Consider the following 16,400-nt stretch of genomic DNA (forward strand, 5'->3'; position numbering starts at 1 on the left):
AGTTGCTTGAATGAAGGGCAGCGGGGGGGGGGGGGGGGAGGAAATATGTTTCCTTTATTAAAATTTATTTGGAAATTTTTCCAGTGGTTGGTTCACTTGAAAAAAGTTTGGGTTTTTAAACTTCAGATGTGAACCATTCAGAATGGAGCTGGAGTTTTTGCCTCATCTGAATAAATTTGGGTTTGAAATAAAGTTTGAAAAAAAAGGGTGTAGGAGCTTTTCAAGGGCCCAGCGCTCACAATCAGAGGCAGATTTCAGAAGAGCCACTCACATGTAGGGCCTGAAATAAAGGCCAGATTTGCAAGAGTGCTTAGCATGAAGCCTTTGTTTACTAGTACAAACACACCCTGGATCACGCTTCTGAGCATTCATGTTTGTTTCTTTGAATCTGTACTGAAGAGGACATCAAGATCTCACACCTGTACTAGGGATCATCATACAGACTGGTATTTTCAAAGGTGACTGATGAAGTTAGGTACCCATCTCTCATTGACTTTCAAGGTAAAATGGGTGCCTAACTCTCTTAGGAGCCTTTGAAAATTCCAGCCACAATGCATAACCTTATATAAAAAGTGTTTTTGTTTTGTTTTTCCAAAAACATTTCCTGGCCCAGTTTGTCCCCATTCCTCTCCCTTATACAGACTGATCATTTTTAAAGGTTGCCAGACTATGGCAGAGACATTTTACAGAGCATGAACTCAAGAGAACTTTAATGAGACGTGTAAACATTAAACAAGATACATGAGACATAATTTTGAAAGGAGTTCTCCCCATAGATAAACAAATGGGCATACTCTTAAACCATTTAAAATACTGCTGTATATAAACAAATTATTGATACTGTTGGGTGTGCTTCAGGAATATTTCCCTACTACAAATGGAAATATTTTGATTTACATTTTTATTGGCATCATAGCTATGATCCACTGCAATCATTTGTTAATCCTGGGTGATCATCAAAAAAAGAAAAAACATTCCTAAATTCCATTTAGGAATCAAGATTTTATCAAATACTTTGTTTTAGTGATGTTTCCACCTTTAAGTACAGGTATGCATCACCTTTCTGAAGCAAGGTTTTATAAAATAACCTCAAGGTAACATCTAGAATGCAAAGATGGACTAAAACATCAATGCCAATATTACCCACACAGCATATGCACATTGGTGAGTTTCAAACTCTCATCAATGCAATTAACAGTGAGGCACTATAGGAGTCTATACTATGATGAGTGTTGAATATATATTTATTAGAGACCTGGAAAAGCGTTGTGAGCAGTGAGATGGCAAAATCCATATACAACACACTTATTTAGGTTATTTAGGAGACGAGCATGAGCAACTTCAGAGGGACTTAACCCTGCTAAGTGAATGAACACTATGATGACAGATTGAATGCAACATTGGCAATCCTGCAATCAGTCCAGGTACTGAACTCAGTGAAATCCATGTCATAGTTCATAGCATCTTACCTATTGCTTCTTCCTCCAACTTTTCTCTTTTTCTTTGCATTTCCATCTCTATTGAGCCTGGGAAGGGTAAATATGACACACTTGAAGGATAAATATAGTTCTTAAACCAGAAATAACTCTATGACAGGTGCCTTTCATCCTGATTGACCAGCAGGGCTAATGCCACATGCTGGCTCCTAATACTCTTTAATTTTCATGTGTAGATATGACAGCTCTTTAAATCAGATTACAGTTGCTGATGATCAGAGCTGACGTATGGTTAATGTGAAATGCCCTTGTGTTAGGTCAAGCAGGAGCCCAACTAATAATTTGTCTTTTAAGAAAGCTTGGGTTGCGTATTGCAGAGAAGCAGGGCTTCCACATGAAGGCCTTGATTCTGCTACAATTGAAGTCAGTGACAAAATGCCCACTGACTTTAAGGGTGCAGGATCAGGATCAATTCCTCATCATTGAGAAAAGTTATTCTTTAGCCTCTTCTTTCTCTTCAGCTCAGATGGTGGTTTTGAGAACCACTGCTCTGCAATATGTGCAGTAATCACACTCTAACTGTCCCATCAAACTAAAGCGGAACAAAATTCAGAGTTTCCATCCTTCAGACAATTCAGACATGTCAACATTCGTTTGTGTCCTGAAGAGAGACTAGAAGTTTAAATGCCGACAGTTTATGTGGAACGGAAATTCTGAATTTTTTTTTTTTTTATTTGGAAACATCAAAATGTTTCATTTCAACAAACAAAACTTTGACATTCCCCAAATAGGAGTGTTTTGATTCACTTTTTGAACTGTATTTCCCTATTGCCTTATGAGAGTTGTAGTTCCAGTCCCCATTCTCTCCTTTGGCCCAGGCTCTCCGGAGGACTACTTATCCCATAATGCATTTTGTCCAAGTGGTGGATCATGCAGAGTCACATGACTATTTATTATGAAAGAGGTAGTCCAGTCAGGGAGCCTGGGCCAAAGGAGAGAATAGGGATTGGAATGAGATCTTCCCTAATAAATTGAATCATGTGACTCTGCATGAGCCACCACTTGGACAAAATGCATTATGGGAGAAGTAGTCCTCCAGAGAGCCTGGTCCATAAGAGAGAATGGGAGCTGGAACACAACTCCCATAAGTCAATATTACATAAGTAAATGAAGGATTAAAGATTTTTTTTAACCGATTCCAAATTAAATATTTTGGGTCAAATGAAATATTCTGATTTGGGTCAAACCAACCCCAAATGAAATATTTCAGTTATATTTTCCTGACAGAAAATTGAAAGTGTTTGGCAAATCAAAATTTTTCACAGGAAATTTTGAGTTTGCAGAAACTGCATTTTTGGTCAGAAAATCATTCAGATGGGAAATTCCCGATCAGCTCGATATGAAACATTAATCACCTGATTTTTCTACCCTTAGGGCTCTGACCTGCAAGGTACCAAGCAGAGTAACTCTGAACGTTCCCTTGTGCGGGGGGTGATCTTCCTGCTCCCTTCACTCTGGGTTGTGGATACAAAACACAAACAAGCCTTGTGAGAGGCTGGCTTAGTGGTTCACTAACTTACATGACATACCATAGATTCACACACATCGTAGTATACTGGTACTTCAGGTCTTGAAGGGGCATTGTTTCAAGTTATGCCTTTTGTTCTGAGACAAGAAGCTCTGGGATTATTTACATGTAGACAAACTAAGCCAAAATAGGCAACAATGTTGCTATTTACAGGGAGCTAAAAGTAGTAGATAGTTGGGAGAGCTGGTTGAAATTTGTCATGAAATAGCTTTTTTTCAAAAATGGAAATTTTTACCAAAAAAGTATTTTTTCCTCAGCTAAACCCAAACACCAAAACGAAATCAATATTTGTTTTTTCCCTTTTCCCCTCATCTTTTCTCTCCATTTTTCATTGGCAAAACAGAAGAAGGGAATGGAAGTGCAGGAGGAGGGATGACCAAAAACAAGTTTTTATCCAAATTTCAAAACCCGCAGATTGAAAATTATTTAGAAATTTATCAATATTTTAGTGACTCCTCCTTCCCATTCTTCCACTGTCTCTAGTAATTAGGGACAAATATTCTTCTTCTCCAATACAATTAAATCTGTGCACTAACACAGTTTATTCACATAGTCCTAGAAGACATAAAGCATAATTTAGGCAAGATGAGGTTCCTGGTTGTTTTCTGCTCCTTTCCTCCCCCCAGTTTCAAGAATTTACACCCTGGTTTTAAAGCATGCATGAGCATTATGCTATTTTCTTGTGCACACAATAAAAAGCTGTATTTTTAATTCTGCCTTACTTCTCTTTTGCTTTTAAATTTACCTTTCCATCATTTCTTCCTCTTTTTTTTTCCTCCAACCACAATTTAACATCCTTCCTCCTACCAGGAGTCAGACCCAACGGTCTTTTACGGTATTATTATCAACATTTTCCTGTTGAATATATTAGCTGTGAGCAAAGGTGATGGAGAGGTGTATTAGCACTTATAATTACGGGAATCCACCTTTAGGGGACAACAATCTGGAAAAAGGGGTAAACGGTGAGGTGGCAAAATTTGCAGATGATACAAAACTACTCAAGATAGTTAAATCCCAGGCAGACTGCAAAGAGCTACAAAACGATCTCACAAAACTGGGTGACTGGACAACAAAATGGCAGATGAAATTTAATGTTGATAAATGCAAAGTAATGCACATTGGAAAACATAATCCTAATTATACGTATACAATGATGGGGTCTAAATTAGCTGTTACCACTCAAGAAAGAAATCTTGGAGTCATTGTGGATAGTTCTCTGAAAACATCTACTCAATGTGCAGCGGCAGTCAAAAAAGCGAAGAGAATGTTGGGAATCAGTAAGACAGGGATAGATAATAAGACAGAAAATATCATATTGCCTCTATATAAATCCATGGTAGACCCAAACCTTGAACACTGCGTGCAGATGTGGTCGCTACATCTCAAAAAAGATATTTTGGAATTGGAAAAGGTTCAGAAAAGGGCAACAAAAATGATTAGGGGTATAGAATGGCTTCCGTAGGAGGCGAGATTAAAAGGCTGGGATTTTTCAGCTTGGAAAAGAGGTGACTAAGGGGGGATATGACAGAGGTCTATAAAATCATGAGTGGTGTAGAGAAAGTAAATAAGGAAGTGTTATTTACTCCTTCTCATAATACAAGAACAAGGGGCCACCAAATGGAATTAATAGGTAGCAGGTTTAAAACAAACAAGAAAGTATTTTTTCACACAAACGCACTGTCAACCTCTGGAACTCTTTGCCAGAGGGTGTTGCGAAGGCCAATACTATAACGGGGTTCAAAAGGGAGCTAGATAGATTCCTGGAAGATAGTCATTGATGGACCTATTAGCCAGGATGGGCAGGAATGGTGTCCCTAGCCTCTGTTTGCCAGAAGCTGGCACTGTGTTACAGGGCATGGATCACTTGATGATAACCTGTCTGTTCATTCCCTTTGAGGCACCTGCCATTGGCCCCTGTCAGAGGACAGGATACTGAGCTTGATGGACCTTTGGCCTGACCCAGTATGGCTGTTCTTATGACAACCTGCCTAGTTGTTCTCTTAGCAGAAACACAAAGCGTTAGGGAGATAAAGTATCTTGACAAAAGAGATAGAGTTTACAAATCTGAGCTGTCAACATGTCATGACTCGTGACATTTACATGACCATCGATGCCAATTTCCCTGAAGCCAAACAAACAAGACAGACAGCCATTTGGATAGGAGCTGGAATTATGTACAGTCTTTGTATACTGCCTCATTTACCAAGGCAGGTTGGAGACCCAGCTGTCTATCTCACTGTTGAACCTGCTCTGAGCATTCAGAGTTTCAAAAGTGCTCAGCGTTGATCTCACTTTGCCACCATTGCGGTAAATGGGAGCAGAGTTAGACCTTTTAGCACATTTGAAATGCAGAACCAGGAAACCCCTTACAAATTTAAAGTGAAAGCTTGTAATTTTAAGCACATTTTTCAATACACCACAGTTTCCTGGCACCTTTGCTTCTCCCCCTCACTACTGGGGCTAGTTCAGCTCCTGAGCCCTGAGGGCTGCTCTAATTCATGTCTGGCTGCCTGTGGCCCCAACAACAGATTGTTCTGGGACATGAAGATTATTGTTCTGGGCCCAGATAGGAGCTAGATTAGGAGCCACCCAGCTGGTTCTCCACCACCCAGGGATTCCCTCTACACAGGGCAAGGTTCTGGCCACGTCACATTTTACAGAAATACCACATTGGGCTAAATCATAAGTTTGTAAGCCAGCCCAAAACAAAGGGCTGCCCTTGGAGCAGCCAGGAGGAAGTTCAAGGAGTCAGTACCTCCCTCCTACAGCTTCAGAGAGAGAATAAACTTCACCACATCTAGCATCACAGCATATACTCCCCAGTGCACCAGTGTGACAGGCACTGGGCATATTGCAGGGACTGAGTCAAGACTCCTCCCACTCCCCTCCCTGCCTCTTCTCATCCACCTGTCCAAAGTGGGGGAGGGGGGGAATATAGTGGCTCTGCAGAGCCTTCCCCCTCCCAGGGCAGAAAAAGCAAGGTGTGCCATACTAGTGCAAAGGTTTCAGAGTAACAGCCGTGTTAGTCTGTATTCGTAAAAAGAAAAGGAGTACTTGTGGCACCTTAGAGACTAACCAGTTTATTTGAGCATGAGCTTTCGTGAGCTACAGCTCACTTCATCAGATGCATAGATGAAGTGAGCTGTAGCTCACGAAAGCTCATGCTCAAATAAACTGGTTAGTCTCTAAGGTGCCACAAGTACTCCTTTTCTTTTTACTAGTGCAAAGGTATAACAGGGCACCTTACACCCTCTTCTGCTCCTTTTCACCAGTGCACAGGACAGGCCATGACTACCCCCTTATCCAGAAACATGATTAAAGAATGGAAAGTATGTGGAATACAATCAAATTATGCTTCTTAAACCTTTTGCATGATCTTACTACTTGCAATTTTAATTGTGCATCCATCACATGGCATTAACAGAGCCTTTTACATTTAATTTCCTCCATGTTTTGAAAGTTAGGTGGGATGTGGAGGGGAGAGAGAACTTTCTTGTGCTTACTAGCTTTTAAGTGGTCCCATTTAAGCTTTAAAGCTCACAGCTTATTGACGGAAACAGAGAAATGGAGGGATGATCTCTCATCTGTGCTACTCTTAAATGTTGCCTCCAGAGACAGTTTCCTGCAAGGCTGGGTTAACAGCTCAGCAGCATATCACAATATGTAGACAGTGTGGTTAACTTCCTCGTTAATGAAAGCTTCCAGTTTGCGGAATGCAACAAAAAATGCCTATTAGCCCTTGAATTCATGAGATTGTAATATGGTGTTTGTATCTGGAATTTACTCCTGTCCCTGCTGTTAAGACAGTTTGCTGATGGAACATTTCAGTGAGACAGATCTCCATGCAAAGGATGCCAGTAGTAACCCTGGACCTGCCAAGTCCCTGGGCTTTTCTCAGCTGAGAAGTAAAAGGCCTCTAACGCACCCTGAAAAGCAATCCACCTGCGGGGATGGGTGTGCATGTAAGGATCTTCAGAAGCAGCTCCCTTTGTGAGTGTGAGGCCTTAAGCCTTGAGGCCCTAATCCTGCAATGAGATGCTCACAGTCACCCGTGTGGAGTCCCACTGAAGATAAAGGGATGCTGTGGGATCCATTCAAGTGGATATCATTGAAGGAAGGGGCCTTGCTAAACTAAGAGGGGGCTCCTGCTCCAGTGACACTGAATGCAAAATTCATTGACTACAATGGGACTAGGATCTGGCCCCAAAGCAAAAATGTATTACGCTGGTGAACATGTTGATGTGCAGGACCCTACATTACTCTGAGGGGTCTCTTCTTTCCTCTCTGACTTCCAGATCTGATTTTTACCTTTCACTCTCTTACAAAACATTGCAGTTGCTTCTCTCAGCCTCGCAGGGCCAAGCTGACCTGCTTCACACTTGACTTATAATAGCTAGCTCATGAAGCAGTTCAGATTAGTCTTGGCAAGCAGAATGGGGTTCAGTCAGTATACTTGGCAAAACTATTCAAGCATTTCCTTGTCTTCCATCCTGAGGTAGCAAAGTTCTGAATGATTTTGTAGGATCAAAATACCTGATATACACTAGCATTGTTTTTTTTATTATTTGATCATTTTTGCACTGGAGAAGGTAAGGAGTAAATCAGGGTAAAATGAATGTGTTTTCAGTCTTGAATACTGTAAACCAAGTTGTAAGGCTTGGCTTGTTCCTTGAGAATGGCTGTATGTCTATCAGGCTTTGCTTCTGTCAAGCTTAGCAGGTCCCTTACCATGTTCTAATGCATTCAGTAAGCCTGGCACTAAAGTACAATACATTGTGAATACTGGCATCTACAAATTACAGCCTGAACTTGTAACCAGTGTGAGCCACTCTAACTTGAGTTAGAGTACTAAATAGCCTTCAAGCCACTGCAATGATTGATCCTTGCCTTTAGAGTGGAAATGAAGTTTTAGATTGCTAACAACATATATCAATCTAGTTGTCAGTTCAAAAACCTACTGCACTCTGAGGTAAATTCTGATGGAATGTGTGTCCTGAAACTATATTACATTTTTAAGAAAAAACGACTAGAATCATCCATTTCTTGCATGTCTTAGAATGGTTGTTAGCATAGACTAATCATAGTTGCACACTGCAATTATAGTATTTAAGCATGCCTAACAGTGATTCCTTTTTTAGAAACAATGTCACTAGGCAACAGATTAGGTTTCAAAAAAGAAATGCAAAAAATCCCAAAGTGGGATCAGACCTTCAGCTGGTGTAAATTTATCTCGTTCCATAGATTTCATGGCACAGCTGAGGATCTGGCCAAGTGCCTTCATTTGATTTAATAACAGTAGAACCCCTATTGTAACAAACTGATTGAGGACTAAGGAGTTCTATTTTAGGAACTTTTTTAATTTAAGGCTCTCTTAAAAGCACCGTAGGTATGTCGCACAAGTTGTGGTATGGGGCACTGCATCACTTTCTTCTTGTCCTTCACACCACTACAAAGCAATTTCTAATGCACTGGAGACATCAACATATGAAGGGATATTAACTTGTTCTTCATTGACATCACTTTCACACACACCCACGCCCCTTCCTGTCAGGAAAAATGGTCCATATAACTAGTTGTTCATAAGGTTGGTGTTCCAAAATAAATAAATAAATAAAAATGGAGGGTCTACTGTAGTTACAGGGTACATTTCATGGAGAGATGCATTACTCATGTTTGTGGCTCCCATCATCAGTGGAAGTTGCATGGCTAAATGTCTGTGCCTCATCTGGAAAATATACACCCATAAGTAACAAAAAATTTTTTTCCTCGAGGTGGTGAAGGTTTATTGTTGACAGAGGAAGAAACTGATGTATTGTGTAAAAGTTTGAGAGGTCCATGGGATGGGCTTGATTTTAGTCTGTAGCTATGAGCTATGGCAGTTTCAGGGGATGTTTGTACTCGACACGGTTAAGCAGCACCTCTGCTGCTACCACGACTATGCTACTATTTATACTAAAGCTAGCTGAATGCGAGCTGGGAAACACCACCCTGACTCCTAGTGTAGATGTAGCCTATGTCTCATTAACCTTACCTAATCTGATCAAGGCAGCAGCTGTGTGAAGGTTGAACAGTGTCTGCTTATTCACATAGGGATGAGAGACTAATGAGGGATGGAATTTGTCACCAGTGGATTCAGAGGGGCAGGGCTGTCCGCTGTGGAGGTGTGAGGTCCAAAGGATTAGAGGAAAATCTAGAACAGGAATTTATGATTTTTTTTGGGCAGGTGTACAACAGGACAGTTATCAATAGGGAACTAAGCAGTACAGGGAACTGGTGGCTTTTGAATGGGTGTTGGGAGTCTACAGGAAGGGTTATTAGATGTACAAAAAACAGGGAGGTTTATCATCTGGTCCCAAGTGATAGAAGAGAATTTCAATCATGCTAAGGTGAGACACCCCTGGAGTTCCTGTTTATCAGGTTTAAGTTAATCATCTTTCAATTTTGACAGTCTTTTTGTTCTTGTCTCCTGAGAAAGACTGAGTAGAAGCATATGATCTACTTTGCCAGAGCTATAGGCTTAAAATATAAACCAAAGTAAATAAATAATAAATAAAATAAAAATTGCTTGGGGGGGGGATTTAAATCTCATTTTACTGTAAGCAGGAAAACTGGCTTAATCACTTGAGATTTCTCATGAAAAAGTACTTAAGCAACAATGGTGTGGTTAACTGCATCATTCAAATCTTGTCGGGTCCCATCCAGAGCTCATCGCAGTCTATAATTTTTATATCCTCTTTTAACTCAGTTGCCTGTGATCAAATACACTTTAGAGCAGTCATAGCCTTCAGCTCAAAAACAGCACTGTCAAGATATGCAGTCCAGTAGCAGAGAAAAATGGATCTTGAGTACAGCATATCCAGTAAGAAATGAGACAGTTCATTCAAGTTTGTACATCATTCCAGCAATGGCAATAGAAAATGATACAACGTCCCCTGGCCTGGAAGCAATGATGGGAAAGTAGTAGGGATCCCTTTTCAATCAGTACTACACTATTAGTACAAGATTGATTCTATGCTGGTGGGACTGCAAAGCTTTAGAACTGACCACTTGTGATCCTTTTCAAAGGCCTTCTACTCGCCACAGATGGAAGTGGCCTCAAGCCCCTAAAAATGTAAGTGAGTGTAATTCTGTTGAATTAGTGAAGTCAATGGAGCTTTGCAGACTTACACCAACGGATGACTGAGCCCATTGGAGTGCTAGCTGGGGTACCCCAGTCAAATTCCAAGTAGGAAAATTGCATTAGCGTCTCTAAAATTACCCCGTACATCCATCCACTCCAGATGAAAGTATTTTCCAGGTCCTAGCAGTTTAGCATTGCTCTATGCTGCCAACATTTGCCCAGTTCTGCCCTGAGAAGGCTGCATTTCAGTAGTTAGTTGTGTTCTCTATCTCCATGCACTTACAGATGAGCAGTTGGCATCTTTTCCTATCCCCTGAAGCATGTCACTAACAAACAGCACCACACATTCAACACACAAATGTAGCTTGCAGATGGCTTTTGGTTTCCTCAGGATGAAAGGGGCCATCATTAATTCTAATGAACCCAAGACAGACAGGGGGAGGGAAGGGGAGCTGACTAGAGTTTGGGGGAGTACCACTGTTAACCAGAGGACCAGGGGAAGGGAAACCCTGCTCAAGCAGAGCAGAGGGACTCCCTGGCACAGAAGACTGAGGGAAACCCTACCAAAGGGGAAAGAGGGTAAGAAGCCTGTGAAGCTGAAGGGGGTGGGCCTAGGTCCCTACCCTACTCCCCACCTCTCCTCTACCAGGGCACCAGCGCAGCCCTCAACGCCCAAGAATATGGGCAAGGGGTGGCACCCTGACCCACCACACCAAGGAAAAGCACAGGACCCACTACAGTAGCATCAGCCACTTGTCACAACTGCTAATGCAGTAGTTCAAGTAACTCAGACATATTTTCCCCTATTTTCAGCATTAATAATTATACATGCTGTTAATGTTTCTTTCACAATCCTGTTTTCTTTATTTCAGGTGAGTGGTGTTACTAAAGGAATAGGCCGGACAAGAGAGCAACGTGTACTGATCATGGTGGTTGTGATGGTAATTTGTTTTCTCCTTTGCTGGCTGCCATATGGGATCATGGCCCTGATAGCTACTTTTGGAAAACCTGGTCTAATTACGCCGTCCGCCAGCATCATTCCGTCAGTCCTTGCAAAAAGTAGTACAGTCTACAATCCAGTCATCTACATATTTTTGAACAAACAAGTAAGTAAAGTTAATCCCTAAACTTTGTTCTGATGCAGTATGTGTCAGGACATTGTAGAAACAAATGTCTCTTTTTAACAGGGACATTTTTAGAATAACCACGTAATGAAAACAGCTACGGAGCAGATCCTCAGTGGGTGTAGCTCCACTGAAGTCTGCATAGCAACATTTTACACCCACTGAGGATCTGGTTCAACAATGCAAAATATGCCAAATGTAAAAGTAATGGAGCTTTAATCCTCCAAAAGCAAATGGTGAAACTCACCAAGGGAATAAGGAGGATGCCAAGGACATAGATTAAAAATGCATGTGACAGAAGGTAGTGAGCATGGAGACCAGCTTCCTAAATAAAGAAGCTGGCAAGTCTGGAGCATTAAACTACCTGGACAACCAACTAAAGTTTCCTTTCTTTCTCTTAGTCAATTATAATTTGCCATCCAAATAAAGAGAGTTAAGAGTTAGACACTGAACAGAGGAAATCATTGTGTCAGCAAGCTTGGCACCAGATTCCTCAGAAACCTACCTCAGTCTGAAGTTCTCAGGTATAGGAGATCTCAACGAACCTACGCTTTTCCATTCTACCTACTCTCCACCACTGTTCCCTCTGAGCTGTGTGCATGTGCACACAGATCCTAACCCCCGCGCACATGGCAAAACACCACGTGCACAAAAATTTGCACAGAAGAAATATTTTGTTCACACGGCCTGTCAAAAATTAGAGGGAACATTGCTCTCCACCACATTATGACGAGCACACCGATATGGTTACTCTCTTCTTCCACAGCCTTTTCCTTCCTGTTTCACTTTTCTTGTCATCTTCTCAAATCCTTCGGTCATACTTCTGTCATATGCTCGTCATCAAAAGCAATTGTAAACAGGAAATCATCATCCAGTGGGTTGTTTGTAAGGGGGCCCTGCAGAGATCTGCTCTTGGCCCAATGCCGTTTGATTTCTTTCACAACAGTGAAAGGGAATATAAAATCATTGCTAAAATCCTAGTAACATTTACAAAGGACACAAATTGATGGAATGGTAAAAAATGGAGACAGGAGGTCAGACTCAAATGATCATAATGGTTGCTTCTGCCTTAAAAACAAAACAAAACTATGAATATTCCTATCCTCCCTCCACCACGCCACATCCACTACTCCCATCCACTGCTTTTCCCCTCCTTCTACTCTATCTTGAAGAGATTCTCCCTCACCCACACACTTAACTCTGCCCAATCCCTGCTCATAAACCATTTACTTGTCTGATGTCACTCAAACTTAGTTGTTTCCATTGCATTTTTCTTTCAACACTGCCCTCATTATGTATTTGTCTGTCTTTTGGCTGCTTCACAATCTCCAAAACTCCTGGCCTGCAAGCCAATGAGAACTTCAGTTGTGCAACTTCATCACAAAATATGCTCAAAACACTCTGAGGAGAAATACACACGGCATAACCAAGTTGGCAATGTCTTTCTTTACATAGTCTCAATTTCAAGCACTATTAAATGGATGCGAAAAAAAGGTTGATTTTTTTCCCCCAACAATCATAATAGTCACATTTCTTAACTAATGTTTCAACACTAGAAACTCAATTTATTTTTATTTATAGAAGTAATTTCTGGCTGGAACGAAGGGGAGCGGAATGAGGATTTTAACAGATGGATGGAAGTAGCTTTATATACAAATGTTATAGTCTATGCAGTCATCTCAAATATTAACAGGACTGAGTCTGTGCATTTTTTGGTGGTAAAATATAGGCCATTCAGCACGTAGGTAAATAGTGTTTAACAAATTTCACTCATTAACTAATGTCCAAAATTACTAGCGACAAATTCCTGTACCCATATCACAGAGGATTGTATCAGCATGGAAGAGAAGAAAGAACACAATGTGTGACTAAAAAGAAAAGGAGTACTTGTGGCACCTTAGAGACTAACCAGTTTATTTGAGCATGAGCTTTCGTGAGCTACAGCTCACTTCATCGGATGCATAGCATATCGTGGAAACTGCAGAAGACATTATATACACACGGAGACCATGAAACAAAACTTCCTCCCACCCCACTCCCCCGCTGGCAACAGCTTATCTAAAGTGATCATCAAGTAGAGCCATTTCCAGCACAAATCCAGGTTTTCTCACCCTTCTCCCCCCTCCCCCCCCCCCCCACACAAACTCACTCTCCTGCTGGCAACAGCCCATCCCCCTTTGAAACCCCTCTTTATAATGCGCATGATAATCAAGGTGGGTCACCTCCAGCACTAATCCAGGTTTTCTCACCCCCCCGCCTTTCCAAAAACCACACACACAAACTCATTCTCCTGCTGGCAACAGCTCATCTTACAATGTGCACAGCAATAATCCAAGTTTAACCAGAATGTCTTGGGGGGGGGTTGCAGGAAAAAAACAAGGGGAGACAGGCTACCTTGCATAATGACTTAGCCACTCCCAGTCTCTATTCAAGCCCAAATTAATAGTATCCAATTTGCAAATGAATTCCAATTCAGCAGTTTCTCGCTGGAGTCTGAATTTGAAGTTTTTTTGCTTTAAGATAGCGACCCTCATGTCTGTGATTGCGTGACCAGAGAGATTGAAGTGTTCTCCGACTGGTTTATGAATGTTATAATTCTTGACATCTGATTTGTGTCCATTCATTCTTTTACGTAGAGACTGTCCAGTTTGACCAATGTAGATCCTTAATAATGCGTTGGAGGGGTTTTAGTTGGGGGCTGAAGGTGACGGCTAGTGGCGTTCTGTTATTTTCTTTGTTAGGCCTGTCCTGTAGTAGGTGACTTCTGGGAACTCTTCTGGCTCTATCAATCTGTTTCTTCACTTCCGCAGGTGGGTATTGTAGTTGTAAGAATGCTTGATAGTCTCTCTGGTCACGCAATCACAGACACGAGGGTCGCTATCTTAAAGCAAAAAAACTTCAAACCCAGACTCCAGCGAGAAACTGCTGAATTGGAATTCATTTGCAAATTGGATACTATTAATTTGGGCTTGAATAGAGACTGGGAGTGGCTAAGTCATTATGCAAGGTAGCCTGTCTCCCCTTGTTTTTTTCCTGCAAACCCCCCCCCAAGACATTCTGGTTAAACTTGGATTATTGCTGTGCACATTGTAAGATGAGCTGTTGCCAGCAGGAGAATGAGTTTGTGTGTGTGGTTTTTGGAAAGGGGGGGGGTGAGAAAACCTGGATTAGTGCTGGAGGTGACCCACCTTGATTATCATGCGCATTATAAAGAGGGGTTTCAAAGGGGGATGGGCTGTTGCCAGCAGGAGAGTGAGTTTGTATGTGTGTGGGGGGGGGGGGAGAGGGGGGAGAAGGGTGAGAAAACCTGGATTTGTGCTGGAAATGGCTCTACTTGATGATCACTTTAGATAAGCTGTTGCCAGCGGGGGAGTGGGGTGGGAGGAAGTTTTGTTTCATGGTCTCTGTGTGTATATAATGTCTTCTGCAGTTTCCACGATATGCTATGCATCCGATGAAGTGAGCTGTAGCTCACGAAAGCTCATGCTCAAATAAACTGGTTAGTCTCTAAGGTGCCACAAGTACTCCTTTTCTTTTTACGAATACAGACTAACACGGCTGTTACTCTGAAATGTGTGACTATTAACAGTTGAAAGCAGAAATGCCTGATCTAGAATGTTGTATTCAGCTTTTTGCCACCTTCTTGGAACAATATTCCTGCTGTGAAGGGGATGCAGCACAGAACTGAATGATTTTGCATTTTAATAATATCTGTAAAGAGGGAAGTCCAAAGCAGCTGACAGCTTTTCCCACTGGGGAAGAAGAGCCATCATAGTGACCTAAAATGTATTGAAAGTTAGGAATGCGTTTGTTGATTTTGAGAGAGAAAATGTTCTGCATAGATGCAGGGTGGTGGGTACAACCTACCATTATTTAATGAAGAGCAAACAGGACCCTGAGGAATTACTATTGCCCTGGATTAGCAAGTGCATGGAACAACTTGACAAGAGCATCAAAGGCTAGATACTATGGGTCTGATTTACCTCTCCATTATTCCGGTGTTATACAATGGTGTCAAGGCTGATTCCCCACTCTAGTACTTCGAGTGGGGAAGGTGGGGACCCTCAAGGATTTTTACAAATTAATACTTGCCACTCCACGCTTGTATTAAACTCCCAAGGTTACAGCTTTCTTCTGACCTTGGCTTGGTAAATGCTGCTACTACCCAATGCAAAATCCCTTTTTTTGGGAACCCAGAAAGGCGCACTTAGGAATTCCTTCCTTTCACCGCCCCCCTCTGGAGAATTGCTGAGAAAGAAAATAAAGGAGTTAGCTGGTGACACCAGCTAATTAAACAACATATGCACAAACCTCTTAGTACAGCAAAAATCCAATCTTGTTCTTAAAAAAGGTAAATTTTAATAAAAACAAGAAAGAAAATGCATCTGGAACTTAGGCTTTTGCTAGATTATAAAAGATCAACAACAAAAATCAAGCACCCAAAATAGCTTTCCTGGGGGGTTCAGCTTAAAGGTTACAAGCAAACAAAAGCATCTGGAGTTAGCACAGAGGAGTCCACCAGCCATAAGAAATAAACAGAAATAAACCTAATTTATAAATTTGTAAACATTCCTGATCTACTTACACATTTGGGGGTTCCAAATAAGTAGTTCTGGGTGGGATCTATGATCATACCTGTCTTAAAGCTTCTCAAGCATAACTGCTCCCTGTTCCCCTCTTTCCCAGAGAGCCACAGACACAAAGGGGAAGATCCCCCACCCCATTTTAAAAAGTTCTAGCCTTCCCAATGGCTCTTTTGGTCAGGTGCCCACTACCTTTCCTTTGCCTGGGGGACTTTAACACTTTACAGGTAAAGCAAGCAGAGAACAGCCACCAATAGAGACTTAGAGCTAACTGGCTGGCTGTCCATAAAAGGGAGCTAACCCTCCCCCCGCCCCCTTCATTTATCACAGATGGTAACAACTGATATAATTCTGTTCTTCTGATGCAGTACAAGACACTGGCCAGCCAATAAGTTGGACTTACCCCTTTTATCAGAGGGGAAAAATTATACTGTAAAATTGTTTAGGTACAAATAGTTATAAGTATCTAAGTTCCAACTGAATGTGCATTTTACCACAAATATTTTCTATCTATATGGCTGTCATTTTTTTCAAATAAATGGAAAAATG

General features: G+C 41.4%; 1 protein-coding gene across 1 annotated transcript in view; it reads right to left on the reverse strand.

Moving 5' to 3' along the window:
• Window positions 1-688: 688 nt before the first annotated feature.
• ST6GAL1 (ST6 beta-galactoside alpha-2,6-sialyltransferase 1) overlaps window positions 689-16,400 on the reverse strand; it is a 256,245-nt gene continuing 240,533 nt past the window's right edge. The window contains exon 12 of the transcript XR_006284034.1: window positions 689-1,526. The gene's annotated coding sequence lies outside the window, so the exon portion shown is untranslated. The remainder of the gene's footprint in view (window positions 1,527-16,400) is intronic.

This window comes from Chelonia mydas, chromosome 9 (genome assembly GCF_015237465.2).
Source record: "Chelonia mydas isolate rCheMyd1 chromosome 9, rCheMyd1.pri.v2, whole genome shotgun sequence".
Lineage (NCBI taxonomy): Eukaryota > Metazoa > Chordata > Testudines > Cheloniidae > Chelonia > Chelonia mydas.